We start from the raw sequence: 12,735 nt of genomic DNA, 5'->3' as shown, positions 1-12,735 counted from the left end.
TCTCCCCGCGGATGTCACACTCTGTATAACTGTTCAGAAGCCTGCCTCCTCCTTTAGGCAGAGCCCCTCGCAAGTGGGAACCACTGCTGTATCCCTGGCCCTCATCACTTCAGTAAATGGTGAGGCATAAGTGAGTGAGTGGGCAGATGGGTGGGTGAGTTGACACAATGTCGCCAGGCTCCTGCTGTCACTTAGGCAAGTCTGGGTAGTGAGGCCCACAGATATTCCTTACCCTCCATGGTGTCTCAATCTGTACCTGTCCCTCTCCATCGCCATGGCCAACGCCCTCATCACGCCGCCTCTGCCATCTACAGTCTTGCCTATGGCGGCAGCCCACTCACTGACCTCTGTGCCCAGTCCCTCCTCCAGTTCATCCTCTACCCAGCATCAAAACGCTGTTTCCGAGACAGCCCTCCGACAGTTCTCCACCGGAAAGTGGGCAGTCCTAACCCTCTGCTGTGAGTTCTCGGACCCTTCATGATCTGCCCCCTCCAGCCTCTCTCTTGCTGCGCTCCGTTTCACACCTCAATTTTCTCTGATAGAGTGTCACCCATAGCTGTCCCCAATACACTTGGCTGCTCCATGCCCTTAATTCCTCCCGTCTGCTTAGTGAGGCACCAACTCACCTTTGAAGACGCTCCTCAAAGTCATCTCCTCTGTAAAGGCTTCCTAACCCATATCCCACGGGGAATTCATCAGTCCGTCTTTTCTTGTGTGTGTGCGTGTGTTTTTTTTAAAGGTTTTATTTATTTTTTGTTTGAGAGCTACAGACAGAGAGAGGGAGAGACAGAAAGGTCTTCCTTCTGCTGGTTCACTCCCCAAATGGCTGCAATGATCGGAGCTGGGTCAGTCTGAAGCCAGGAGCCAGGAGCTTCTTCCAGGTCTTCCACGTGGGTGCAGGGGCCCAAGCACTGCTGCTTTCCCAGGTCATAGCAGAGAGCTGGATCAGAAGAGGGGCAGCAAGGACATGAACCTGCACCCATATGGGATACCAGTGCTGCAGGTGCAGGCTTAGCCTACTATGCACAGCTCAGCCCCCATCAATGCATTTTTTGAACCACCATTGTACTCTTTCAGTGAGTACCTTTCATGCTTCATTTGTTTCTGATTCCATGGGACCTACTACAGGGCCTGGTAAAGAGCTTTTGGGTACTTACTAATGCTGATGGTAATTGCAGGCCTATGTGAATGGATAAGTGAGAAGCAGGCTAATCTGAAATAGTGGCTTTTGAACTAGGGTTAAAGCCCTGGCCTGAAGTGCTGGCATCCTATATGGGTGCCAGTTCTAGTCCTGGAAGCTCCTCTTCTGATCCAGCTCTCTGCTATGGCCTGGGAAAGCAGTAGAAGATGGCCCAAGTCCTTGGGCTCCTGCACCCGTATGGGAGACCTGGAAGACTCTCCTGGCTCCTGGCTTCAGATCGGCGCAGCTCCAGCTGTTGCAGCCATCTGGGGAGTGAACCAGCATATGTAAGACCTGTATCTCTGTCTCTACCTCTCTCTGTAACTCTGCTGTTCAAATACACAAAATAAATCTTAAAAATAATTTTTTTGATGAACAATCATACATATTTGTTAATTACATTGTGACTTTTTTTGACAGGCAGAGTTAGACAGTGAGAGAGACAGAGAGAAAGGTCTTCCTTTTGCCGTTGGTTCACCCCCTAAGTGGCCGCTACAGCCGGTGCGCTGTGCCAATCCGAAGCCAGAAGCCAGGTGCTTCTCCTGGTCTCCCATGCGGGTGCAGGGCCCAAGGACCTGGGCCATCCTCCACTGCACTCCTGGGCCACAGCAGAGAGCTGGACTGGAAGAGGAGCAACTGGGACAGAATCCGCTGTCCCAGCTGGGACTAGAACCCAGGGTGCCAGCGCCACAGGCAGAAGATTAGCCTAGTGAGCCGCAGCACCAGCTCATTGTGACATTGCAATACACATAGGTCATGTATACTGATCGGATGAGGGTAATCAACCTCTCCCTCTCTTTGGCACTTCTTTGTGATTGGAGCCTTGGAGAGTGGAAGGGATGGGACAGCGAATGGTTGTGGTTGTTTGAGTTGATGAGCTTTAGGATTTCTTTTTCACATCTAGGGAGGTCTCTATCTGATGTGAAAGGCAGAGCGGCTGGCTTCCATGACAATTGAAAATGCCAGACTCCCTTTCCCAGTGTCCCCTGCGTCTAAGGCATGGCACAGGAGCCAAGCTCTGCAAATCAAACACACTTGCCATAGGTAGCTTTTGAATTGGAAGTGAGTGAGGCAAAGAAGCAGGGCATGCGGGGTCACTGGGAGCCAAGGCTAGCAGCAGAGGCAGGTCTGGCACTGGTGATGTTGACAGTGTGTACAGTGGGACATTCTCACCAGAGCAATGGTTGCCATATGTTCATTGGGCCAGCTCTACGTGGTGAATTTGGGAGTTGACTTTGTGATGAAAGGTCCAAGTCTGGTTCTTGGGCTCTCCAGAAGATCTGTGACTTACCTAATATCCTTTTTTTTTTTTTTTTTTTTTTTTTTACAGGCAGAGTGGATAGTGATAGAGAGAGACAGAGAGAAAGGTCTTCCTTTGCTGTTGGTTCACTCTCCAATGGCTGCTGCGGCCGGCGCACCGCGCTGATCCGAAGCCAGGAGCCAGGTGCTTATCCTGGTCTCCCATGGGGTGCAGGGCCCAAGCACTTGGGCCATCCTCCACTGGGCCATAGCAGAAAGCTGGCCTGGAAGAGGGGCAACCGGGACAGAATCCAGTGCCCCGACAGGGACTAGAACCTGGTGTGCTGGCGCCGCAAGGCGGAGGATTAGCCTATTGAGTGCGGTGCCAGCCCTAATATCCCTTTAATAATTCTAGGGGCCAGCGCTGTGGCATAGTGGGTGAAGCCGCCACCTTCAGTGCCAGCATCCCACATGAGTGCCGGTTCAAGTCCTGGCTGCTCCACTTCCAATCCAGCTCTCTGTTATGGCCTGGGAAAGCAGTACACACTGGCCCAAGACTTTGGGCTCCTACACCTGGCCCCTGGCTTTGGATCAGCACAGCTCTGGCCATTGTAGCCAATTGGGGAGTGAACCAGTGGATGGAAGACCTTTCTCTCTCTGCCTCTCCTTCTCTCTCTGTGTAACTCTGACTTTCAAATAAATAAATCTTTAAAAGAATTCTTTTGTCTACTTAAATGACCTAGAATCTGTTTCTGGTGCTTGCTGGAAGAAATATTGTCTGATAAAGTTGAGAAGCATCATGAGCTACCATCAGCCTGGGTGGACTAAGATGGAGAAAGGTGATCAAAGAGAGGGTGTGATATGATTTTGAGACAGATTAGAAACAGGACACACAAAATAAGTCCCTCCCAATCTGATCACGTATCCATCTCCAACCACAGGTCCCTCCACCAGCTCTATACCAACCAAGAGTGAGGACAGTCCAGACTCTAATCATAGATTTCTCCTGCATTGTTGTGACTTCCCCAACCCATGCGCACAGCCAGAATGGCCCAGTACGCCCCATACCTGACCTTCCTGGGGAGGCAGTAGTGAGCAATACTGCCATTTTGAGCTTGTGTTCAAAAGAAGTAACCACACCTGTACACAACACTCAGCCAGGTGCAAAATAAAGTGTCCTGTGCTGAGAGACAAGCCAGGGACCAAGAAGGTGTGGCCACATCTCCCCAATACAAAGCTCTGTTCAGTTCCTGATGGAGAGCCAGTTGGTAGAACCTCTCTCTGCCATGCAGTCTCCCTTGTGCTCAAGTGTTAGCCCTCTAACAAACCTCATCTGGCTTAAACCTTGACTGCTTGTCAATTTATATTACAAGTGAATCAAAAACTTTGGGTCAGTATCAATTTGAAAGTTCTTAAACTCTGAAACCAAGGCACTGAGTGTTTTTAGTCCTTCATCTATGTCTGAGCTTGATTGCTATAACAAAACACCACAGGCTCAGTGTCTTAAACAACAAATATGTATATCTCACAATTTCAGAGGCTGGCAGGTCCAAGATCAAGGTGCTAGCAAGTGCGGTGTCTGGTGATGGCCACTTTCATACAGTATCCTCATATGAAAGAGAGAGCGGAGCTCTGGTTTCTTCCCTTTTTTAACTATTTATTTATTTGAAAGGCAGAGTGATAGAGAGGGAGAGGGAGAGAGAGAGTGAGGGGGGGGGAGATAGAGCAAGAGAGTGAGAGAGAGAGAGGGAGAGATTCTTCATCCATTGGCTCACTCTCCAAGTAACAATAGCAGCAGGAGCTGGTTCCAGCCAAGGCCAGGAACCTAGGACTCCATCTAAGTCTGCCTCATGTGTGCAGGGGCCCACAGACTTAGACATCCTCTGCTGCTTTCCCAGGCACATTAGCAAGGAGCTGGATCAGAAGCAAAAACCTGGGACATGAATCATTTCTCCACTATGAGATGCTGCCATCACAGGAAGTGGCTTAGTTCACTGTGCCACAATGCCAGCCCCTCTTACTTTTATTTTTTTTAAGATTCTATTTATTATTTATTATTTATTTATTTGAGAGGCAGAGTTACAGAGAAAGAGAGAGACAGAGACAGAGACAGAGAGAGAGATCTTCCATCTGCTGGTTCACTCCCCAAATGGCTGCAATGGCTGGAACTGGGCTGATCTGAAGCCAGGAGCTTCTTTTGGGTCTCCCACATGGGTGCAGGGGCCCAAGGACTTGGTCCATCTTCCACTAATTTTCCCAGGCCATAAGCAGAGAGCTGGATTGGAAGAGAAGCAGCCAAGACACAAACTCATGCCGATATGGGACGCCAGTGCTACAAGTAGAGGCTTAGCCTACTATGCCGCAGCATCGGCCTCTTCCTTATCTTATATGGGCACAAATCCCTTTATGGGGGCTCCACTTCATGACATCATCTAAGCCTAATTACCTCCCTAAGCCCTTCCTCCAAATACCATCCCATTGGAGAGGAGGACCTTAGCATCCACATGCTGGGAGAGACATAAACATTCAGCCCACAGCAAGCAATTTGCCAAGGGACTTTGAGAAAGTCATTCATCCTTATGAGCTCCAGTATCTCATCTGTCAAATGGGAATATTAAGAGTTTCACCTCCTTCTTGGGTCTATTGTGAAAATCAAATGAGACTGTGGACATGAAAATGTTTTGTAAAGTATAAGTGAGTTCTTCAAATGTAATTTATCTCAATAGTACCTAATGTAAAAATGGCAGGTGGAAGGTACTCTTTAAACATTTGAGGTAAAGAGAAAGGATAATTAACAATTCTTTTTGTTTTGTTAAAGATTTATTTATGTATTTGAAAGGCAGAGTTGCAGAGAGAGAGAGAGAGTGAGAGACAGAGACAGAGAGATAGGGAGGGGGAGAGAGAGACACATATCTTCCATCTGCTGGTTTGCTCCCCAAATGGCCACAACAGCCAGGGCTGGCCCAGGCTGAAATCAGCAATCTAGAACTCCATCTGGGTCTCCCACATGGGTGGAAGGGGCCCAAGTACTTGGGCTATTTCAGCTGCCTTCCAAGGCACATTAGTTGGGAGCTGGATTGGAAGTGGAGCAGCCAGGACTTGAATTGGCACTCACATGGGATGCCAGCAACACAGGCGGCAGGCCAACTCACTGTGCCACAATGCCAGCCCCAGTGATTCTTTCTGAAGCAGTTACTATGTGACAGGTACCATGACAGATGCTGGAACAATGTTATTCTCCTAATAGCCTACTATGACTGACCTTCCTGGCTTCCCTGAGACTCCCTTGGTTTTAACATGGAAAGTCTCCCATCTTGGCAATCCCCTCAGAGACAGGCATAGGTTTGGGCATCACACCCATTTCACGAATGAGGAAACTGAGGCCTAGAGAGTACACAACACACCCCAACTCACATTCAGTAAGTGACGGAGTCAAACTTTGAACCCAGATCAGCCAAGGAGGAATGGAGGATGGAGACGATGCAGACCCTGCTGTTTAGCCCTGTGATTCCAGCCCAACCCCGTCTGGACACATGATAGCCCCAAACTGGAAACAACCCAAATCTCCATCAGTGGTTGATAGGGTGAAGATGTTACGGCACATCCAGTCACTGGAATGTTATACAACAAGAATGTAACAACTAAGGAGGATGCCACAGATCCAAGGTGACTGAAAGAAGTCAGACACAAAAGAACGCACACCTAATGACATCATCTATAAAAAGTTTTAAACCAGGCAAGCTGCCTTCATGATACTGGAAGTCAGGATAGTGGTCGCTGTTGCAGGGAGAAGGGACTGGAACGAGGCACAGCGTTCGGCTCCTTCCCGCAAAAGAGGTCGCGAGGAATGTGCATCCCCTGAGAATTCTCCGAGCTCTGCAGTTGTGTTTGTGCACTTCTCAGTGAATGCTATACTTCAATGGAAAAGCTTAATTCTGAAAATGCATCCTTGCCTCTGTGAGGCTTGGAGGGAACGATTCCTGGGACAGAGCCCAGCGGGAAGGCTGCTGGGATAGCTGAGGCACCTCCTCGCATTTTCAATTTCCACGCAGCCATGCAGCATGAGTTTTGGTGACTGTTTCTTCCAAGCAGATCAGGATATGGTAGGGGAGGAGATAGCCCCAAATAGACCCAAGAAACAAAAACCAGGGCTGACCAATCTCTTCCATCCCCACTCTCTCTGAAGCCACTCTGGGCACAGGCATGGGTAGACGAAGGTCAGAGCAGGTGAGTCACTTGCTTCCTTAACCGCTGAAAATATTTTCCTGCTCTGCGGATTCAGCCTTCCTCCCTCCCCGACACAGGGGCTTCGCTGAGGGTAAGGACCTCTTGCATCCTTTCCCAGGGAGTCTGCCTTCTTTTCTTCTACCTCTTTTACGTCACCTCAGCCCTTCTGGCTCTCCAGGAAAGGGACTGAAGGCCTGGGCTTCAATGACAAGGAAGGAGCCGCGGAGGGAGGTCACGGTCCGTGGCGCAGATGGGATCCTTCGAACCAGATGGCGCGGCCCACCGGGAGGCTGGGCAGTCAGCCAGCGCTTCGTCTTCTGTTTTTTCCTCCTGGGGCTTCCTGTCCCAGAGGTGGAGGGAGAGGACTCGAGGGGACTTCCTGGCGTCTACAAATAAACTTTTCCGTTGTCATTGGCTGGGCAGTGCTTCCAGGCCAGACACACCGGGTCGATGGACAGTCGCAGACGCAGCTACACTGCTCTCAGAAGTCCACGCAGGAGGAGCCCTTGCACCGCTGACGTGGAGAAGTGGTCGTATCAGCCACCAACCTGGCTGCCTGCTGTAGGGCGGCGAGCAGGGAACCCGGTAGGCCAGAAGCGTCAGAGAATGCGGGGGCAGGAAGTGCCCTCAGAGGTCATCTGGCTTTGATCTCCGGGGCTTCCCGGTGCCCAAAAGTTTCTGGGACCGAATGGGGGCTTCGAGTCCCAGCTGCTTCACTTCCAATCCAGCTCTCTGCTGTGGTCTGGGAAAGCAGTGGGAGATGGCCCAAGTCCTAGGGCCCCTGCACCTGCGTGGGAGACCGGGAAGAAGCTCTTGGCTCCTGGATTCAGATTGGAGCAACTCCGGCTGTTGCCAGATATTTATCATTTTATACTCTTTTTCTTAAGGAGTGTATTAACTTTCTTTTAAAAAGGAAATGTATTTGAGGGGCTGGCGCTGTGGTGCAGTGGGTTAATGCCCTGGCCTGAAGCACAGGCATCCCATATGGGAGCCGGTTCGAGACCCGGCTGATCCACTTCCGATCCAGGTCTCTGCTATGGCCTGGGAAAGCAGTGGAGGATGGCCCAAGTCCTTGGGCCCCTGTACCCACTGGGAAACCCAGAGGAGGCTCCTGGCTCCTGGCTCCTGATCAGCACAGCTCTGGCCATTGCGGCCAATTGGGGAGTGAACCAGCAGATGGAAGACCTCTCTCTCTCTCTCTCTCTCTCTCTCTCTGCATCTTCTCTCTCTGTGTAACTCTGACTTAAATAAATAAATCTTTTAATAAAATGTATTTGAGAGAGACAGACACATACACACACACAGAGAGAGAGAGAGAGAGAGAGAGAGAGAGAGAGAGAAATACTCCTATCTTACAGTCCACCCTCCAAATCCCTGCATTGACTGGGTCTGGGACAGAGCCAGCAAGAGTGAGGAACTCAATCCAGGTCTCCTACATTGGTGGCAGGAACTCAGTTGTGTTGGTGCATACCTAGTTACCACTTAGTGTTTTAGTATCACTGTATTATCTCAGATTCTTTATATTGGAAGTCTAGGCAGGACATGGCTCAATTCTCTGCTCAGGGTCCAAGCAAGGCTATTTCAAGGTGTTGGTGATGTCTTGGACTTGAGGCCCTCTTTCCAGCTCATGAGTTACTGGTAGAATCCAGTTCCTTGAGGCTGTAGAACTGGGGGCCTGCCTCTCTGCTGGTTATCAGCTGAGGAGAACTCTCAGCCTACAGCCCACTCAGTTCTTTGCCAAAGGGCCCCATGGTACAGACTGGAAGTTTGTGTTCCCCTAAAACCAACATGTTGAGGGCGTTTGAAGACAGAGGCTTTGGGAAGCAATGAAGGCTAAAGGTCATCAGTGTAGGCTCGCATCCAGTAGAATCAGTGCCTGCCTAAGGAGAGACATCAGAGCCTGCTCTTTCCTCTCTCTCTCTCCACATGCACATACCAGGGAAAGGCTATGTGAAGACACAGTCAGAGGATGACCCTCTGCACCCAGAAAAGAGAGTCCTCACCAGACACTGACCATACTGGCACCCTCATCTTGGACTTCCAGGCTCCAGATCTGTGAGAAAATAAATTTCTCTTGTTCAAGTCCCTCCATCTGTGGTATTTGTTATGGCAGCCTATGTAGACTAAAACACCCCTTCCACAATTCACAGCATGAATGTTTTTGCTTTCATCCAGGCCAGCCAGAATGTGACTCTGACTTCTGCAACCAGCTGGAGAGAGCTCTACTTTGAACAGGGCTCACCTGATTAGGCCAGGCCCACCCCCAGAGAATCTCCCTTTTGCCAACTCATGGGACTGAGGTCTCACCGTAATCATAGGTTCCACCTATGCTTAAAGGGGGAGGTTATATAAGAGCAAAGGTAATTGTGGGGTAATCTTACAATTCTGCCTACCATAAAGAAGGCTCTCCAAATCATATAAGCTTCAATCCTTGCAAAACCCTGGGTCCACCTGGCCTGTGAACCAGCTTCCATGCAGCAGGGGAGGTGAGGAAGAGTGGAAGACATTGCCCTACCACTGCAGGCTTTCTGTGAGCTTGGGAGGGGACAAATCAACTGTTATGAGCTTGGAGATTTGAGGTTACGCAGGACTAGACTGGAGCTAGGTGATCACATGATTGCCTAGACTGAACTTTTTCAATAGGACTGTTTTTCCCAAGGGTGGAAAGGGGGAGAGGAGAAAGAGGAGGAAAGAAGAAACACCTAATCCTGTGGAAGTTGCCCAAGATTCTGTCTAGTGGTAAGGAAAGAACTTATTTGGTAAATTGAATTTTAGAGACAAACTAATTACACTCACATTATAGCAGAAGAGGCACAAACACAAGAAAGCAAACACAGCACCCAACAACAAAACACACAGTAGTTCAAGAAGTAGGCAGAGTGAAGTACTGCTTGCTCTGGGCTTCAGGAGACTGGGCTGTAGTCCTGATTAACTTAAGTTGTGGTGTGGCATGTATACCAAACAACTCACTGAGAAAAATGGGCAAACTCTGTGAACAGGCAACTCTCAGGAAAGGAAATGAAAGTGGACAACTAACATTTGAAGAGCTGCTCAGACTAACTAGCTGTCTGAGAAATGCAAATTTAAAAAGTAGAATGTGGCTTTTCGATCATAGGTCTGACAATATTAAAAGATTGAGAACATCTAGCCTTGTGACTGTAGGGGGAAAGAAATATCTTTCCTTCCCATCCTAAGTTCACAGCTAAGGCCCCTAACACAAATGACAGATTGACGAGAGAAAAGCACAGAAAGTAACTTAACATGATTTTTCTGTGATACAGGAGCCCTCACAAGGAAATGAACCTGTGTATTTTTTATGCTAGGTTTGATGGAGAAGTGGATAGTCATGGAGAAGTATGATTGGATTTAAAGGTATGGCCTAATGGTAGTAATGGAAACTCAGCAAAGACTGCATATTCTTCTCTGTGAGCCCATGTGTTCAGACAAGGGTGCTTCAAGGAAAGGCGAGAAAACCCTTTGCAGGCTTTACAACCTGCTGCAGAGAGAAGGTGGGGAAAAGGTAAGAGTGACTTTTCCTGCTTCTGCTGCTGTCTTAAATGCCAAAGCACCATATTTTGGGGTAGGATGTCCCAACCTCATTGTTACAAAGAAAGGAAATGGGCAGCATTACTCATTGCTGGTGAAGGTATAACACTACACCATTATCTGTTTGAAAAGCATTCTAGAATAATCTATGAAAGTTGAAAATGTATATACTATTTGGCCCAGGCATCTGTCTTTTAAGATTATACTATTACAACAAAAGTACCTAAAATATGCATACAAAGATATTTATAAAAACATTGCTTATAGTAGTTAAAAAATGAAAATAACGTGATTACTCAACAGCAGAGAAATGACTGATTATATTTTGCACATTCTTATTATATTATGGAATATGACCTAGCTAGTTAAAATTATGTTATGGAATTTGACCTAACAATATATAAAAGCCAGGAGCAATGACTATGGTATGTTAAGTTAAACAGCAAGTTGCACAATAATCAGTATTACATATCCAAGTTTTTGTTCTCAAAAGGAAAAAGAAACAGTTTTTGTGCCTATATTTTTGTGTTGGTAAAAAGAAAACCGTGGCAGGTTACACAACACAGTGCTAATATTGGCCAACTGGGGGATGGGATGGGGAATGAGTACAGAAGGAATTAGAAGGAGGAAGGGGAAATTATTAGCATATGTTTTGTATGTTAATTTTTCCATTACTAGTTGGGTAACCATGAAAAACTCATTTAGACCTCTCTGAGGCACAGATGCTTGGCACAGCAATTAACTCACTGCTTGAGATGCCTGCATCCCATATGGAGTCCCTGGGTTCGAGTCCCTGCGTTGTTTCCCATCCAGCTTCCTGCTAATGTACACCCTAATGGCACCAGGTGATGCCTTAAGTACTTGGGCCCCTGCCACTCAAATCAAAACCATAATGAGGTGTCATCTCTACTTTTGATTCTCAGCTTCCCCTAGCATGAAATGACAACTTTAGGGGCCAGCACAATGGCATAGCTGGTAAGGCCATCTATCACCTACAGTGCCAGCATTCCAAATGGGCACTGGTCGGAGACCCGCCTGTTCCACTTTCAATCCAGCTCCTTGCTGATGTGCCTGAAAAAGCAACAGAAGATGGCCCAGGTATTTGGGCCCCTGCACCCACAAGGGAGACCTGGAAAAAGCTCCTGGCTCCTGGCTTTGGACCAGTCTATCTCTGGCCATTACAAACATTTAGGGGAGTGAACCAGCAGATGGAAGATCTCTCTCTCTGTCTCTCCTTCTTGCTCTCTCTGTAGCTCTGCCTTTCAAATAAATGAATAAATACTTTTTTAAAAAATGAGAACTTTAGGCTAGATTATCCCTACATTTCCTCACAATTCCAGTATTCTATCATTTCACCTAAATTATAAACAAAATGAATCATAAAATGAGTATTCTAATACAAAATTTGAACCTTAAAAATGGGTGTTCTGATGGCATCTTTCTAGTGATGGTGACTCTTGTTATTATTACCACATTTACTACATTATTATACTTAACTAAAGAGTTGGCTACCTTGGCCCAAGCCAGGTATTAAATGTCAATGAACATTGATCAAATGCACAGCCACGTTCTGTGCAGATGCAGAGGAATTATTAAGCACTGCCAAGCCTCAACTCTCAGATCCATAAGTATAAGAATAATTAACAGGATATCAAAGAAAGTGATAGATACCTGTTAAATGCAAGAGCTTGTTGTACTGAAATGAAATTGGCTGGTGGAGGGGCAGAAAGCTAGCTCCCCTTCCTTCCCCATCATAAGGGTCATGGCTAATACTTCTATAGTCAAAGACAGGTTAATAAGCGAAAAGCATAACATTTAATTAATCAAAGTTTTACATGACATGAGAGACCTTGAAAATGAAGACTCTGGGGCACACATTGTGCTGCAGGGCATAAGGCTGCCATTTAGGACACCAACATCCCATGTTGGAGTGCTTGGTTCAAGTCCTGGTTGCTCTGCTTCCAATCCATCTTCCTGCTAATGTGCCTGGGAGGCAACACCTGATGATCTGAGTAGTTGAGTCCCTGCCATCCACATGGAAGACCCAGATGGAGTTCCTTGGTGCCAACATCCCTTATGAGTGCTGGTTCTTGTCTCAGCTGTTCCATTTCCAGCCCAGCTCCCTGCTAAGGCCAGCAAAAGCAACAATGATGGCCCAAGTGCTTGGGCCACTGCACCCACATGGGTGACCTAGAAGAAGCTTCTGGCTTTGGATCAGCTCAGCTGCAGCGTTGTGGCCATTTGGGGGAGTGAACCAGCAGATGGAAGAACTCTGTCTCTCCCTCTCTCTGTCTGTAACTCTTCCTCTCAAACAAATAAATCTTAAAGAAAGAAAGCAATGTGATTGGATACACAGGGTGTGAGCTGATGGCAGTAGGCTGACAGGAGAAACCCAAGGCCAGTCTGTCTGCATTCTTCACAGCTTTTCTGTGCGGGAGCCCTCCTCCTGGGCAGAGGGCAGGACGCCTCTGGAATGAGGATGTTGTGGCCAACATCAAACAGGAAGGCCCGAGCATTTCTTTACGGCTGGTCCTACACAGAAA

The 12,735-nt window shown here is 47.8% G+C and overlaps 1 long non-coding RNA gene across 9 annotated transcripts in view; it reads right to left on the bottom strand.

Annotated features, from left to right (window-relative positions):
* Window positions 1–380: 380 nt before the first annotated feature.
* LOC138849947 (uncharacterized) overlaps window positions 381–12,735 on the bottom strand; it is a 29,801-nt gene continuing 17,446 nt past the window's right edge. For 7 of the 9 annotated variants that reach the window (XR_016218961.1, XR_016218977.1, XR_016218959.1 and 4 more), the window contains one exon: window positions 11,982–12,724. This is a non-coding gene — a long non-coding RNA (uncharacterized LOC138849947). Of the gene's footprint in view, window positions 941–11,981; window positions 12,725–12,735 lie in introns of those variants that run through there. The other 2 variants (XR_016218982.1, XR_016218966.1) reach the window with 1 other exon arrangement.

Source organism: Oryctolagus cuniculus, chromosome 1 (genome assembly GCF_051225735.1).
Source record: "Oryctolagus cuniculus isolate XC-2025 breed Fujian yellow rabbit chromosome 1, ASM5122573v1, whole genome shotgun sequence".
NCBI lineage: Eukaryota > Metazoa > Chordata > Mammalia > Lagomorpha > Leporidae > Oryctolagus > Oryctolagus cuniculus.
The sequence above is the reverse complement of the archived record's forward strand: the minus strand, read 5'-3'. Positions and strand labels throughout refer to the sequence as shown.